This window comes from Ostrinia nubilalis, unplaced genomic scaffold (assembly GCF_963855985.1).
Source record: "Ostrinia nubilalis unplaced genomic scaffold, ilOstNubi1.1 SCAFFOLD_41, whole genome shotgun sequence".
Taxonomy (NCBI): domain Eukaryota; kingdom Metazoa; phylum Arthropoda; class Insecta; order Lepidoptera; family Crambidae; genus Ostrinia; species Ostrinia nubilalis.
Window position 1 is genome coordinate 92,636 of NW_026973583.1, and position 2,365 is coordinate 95,000.

General features: G+C 42.0%; 1 non-coding gene across 1 annotated transcript in view; it reads left to right on the top strand.

Moving 5' to 3' along the window:
* Positions 1 to 1,383: 1,383 nt before the first annotated feature.
* LOC135087564 (small subunit ribosomal RNA) overlaps positions 1,384 to 2,365 on the top strand; it is a 1,903-nt gene continuing 921 nt past the window's right edge. The window contains exon 1 of the ribosomal RNA XR_010260874.1: positions 1,384 to 2,365. This exon is cut by the window's right edge and continues 921 nt beyond it. This is a non-coding gene — a ribosomal RNA (small subunit ribosomal RNA).

The window sequence follows — 2,365 nt, forward strand, 5'->3', positions numbered from 1 at the left end:
TACGAAAGTTTTTTTTTTTTTTAATTAATTATTTTATTGTATTTATGTGTTATAAATATTTGTAATTTTCCTATTTCGTGATTTATGGGGTGTCGCTTTTAACACTTTAATCGCAATCAATTATTTTTTTTCTGTATCATCTTTTTAATTAAAAAAAAAAAAGGATTATCTAATCTAACCTAACCTAACCTAACCTAACCTAATCTAACCTAACTTTTTAAAGTTTAATATATTTTTTTAAATTATTAATTATCTGGTTATACATATAGGGGGTGTGTCACTTTGAATTTTTTTTTTTTTTTTTTTTTTTTTTTTTTTTTTTTTTTTTTTTTTTACACTTAGCGTTTAAAGCTGCGCGTGCGCAGCAGCGTACGAGCATAGCGTTAAAAATGTTTCTTTTCCATTCGCGGCTTCCACTCGAGAACCGAGAGAGTGTACAGACAAACGCAACGTCGGCGGCGACCGGCCGAGCGAGATCAGTAACACAGCGACCGCCGTGCGCAGAGCGCGCGCGCACGCTCAAATGTATTATAAACATGATGCGCGCGCGCACACTCTGCGTACGACGGATCGGTGCGTTTATAAGTTGTGTTTTAAAGCAAAGTGGTGAAAGAGTTGATGAAACTTTAACTTTTTCACTCTGTATGTACACTCTGTTGGCGTCTGAGGTTTCGGATGTTCAATGAGATTGACGGGACTTAGTTAGTGTGGCTCATTGGACGCTTGTTAAACTTTGTAGATCTACGGATGGGTTGTATGATCGAATTCGTAATAAAGATCTGTCTCACTCGGGCAATGTGTCCGCGCTATGTGCAGTCATCTGTGCTTGCATACGCGCTTCGACTGGCCACTTTTTAATACGCTTCGTTGTAACGCTTCCCGCCACATTAACCTTACATAAGGGCGATGATGGCTTTTTAGCGTTTACATCAGCGTATCGAATATGTGTATATTTTTATGTATTCTATAGCACACACTCACAACACGCAAACATTTCAACTATGTATGTCTCTGTAGTGATGGTGTCGACAAATCGTGAGAGGTAGGGTGGTTTTTCCAACACCGGGCTGACATATCGTTCATGATACGAAATTTGTTAGATTTTATTATTATAAAATGTGATGAATGAATGTTATGTCTATGCGAACGTTCAGTGTGGGCGCCTCTGTGAGCGCTATGTGGGTGTGTTTTTTAGCATTCTATATTAATTTATAGAGTGTTGCAAAGACTCGCCTCACGACACACGTTGTAACTGCGAACAGTGTACACAGTAGTCAAGCCCAGTTCGGTCGGTCAAACGTCGAATTGGGCTATAGACACCAAACACACTCTTCGTTAATATTCTTTAACGAGAGAGCTATCATATGTATAATATGTGTAAGCTCCCTGGTTGATCCTGCCAGTAGTTATATGCTTGTCTCAAAGATTAAGCCATGCATGTCTCAGTGCAAGCCGTATTAGGGCGATACCGCGAATGGCTCAATATATCAGTTTTGGTTCCTTAGATCTTACTCAGTTACTTGGATAACTGTGGTAATTCTAGAGCTAATACATGCAATCAGAACTCTGACCAGTGATGGGACGAGTGCTTTTATTAGATCAAAACCAATCGACGGAGGGCCTCGCGTTCGAAGTCGTTAATTTTGATGAATCTGGATAACTTTTGCCGATCGCACGGTCCAGCACCGGCGACGCATCTTTCAAATGTCTGCCTTATCAACTTTCGATGGTAGTTTCTGCGACTACCATGGTTGTCACGGGTAACGGGGAATCAGGGTTCGATTCCGGAGAGGGAGCCTGAGAAACGGCTACCACATCCAAGGAAGGCAGCAGGCGCGCAAATTACCCACTCCCGGCACGGGGAGGTAGTGACGAAAAATAACGATACGGGACTCTTACGAGGCCTCGTAATCGGAATGAGTACACTTTAAATATTTTAACGAGGAACAATTGGAGGGCAAGTCTGGTGCCAGCAGCCGCGGTAATTCCAGCTCCAATAGCGTATACTAAAATTGTTGCGGTTAAAAAGCTCGTAGTTGCATTTGTGCGCCGCGCTGTCGGTGCACCGCATCCGCGGTGATACTGACACGTTTGCGGAGCATATCGTCGGTGAGCCGACGGTCAAACGTCGGTTCAATATCAAAATCCTATCGCGGTGCTCTTCAGTGAGTGTCGAGATGGGCCGACAATTTTACTTTGAACAAATTAGAGTGCTCAAAGCGGGCTCAAAATGCTGCTTGAATATTTCGTGCATGGAATAATAGAATATGATCTCGGTTCTATTTTGTTGGTTTTCAGAACTCCGAGGTAATGATTAATAGGGATAACTGGGGGCATTCGTATTGCGACGTTAGAGGTGAAATTC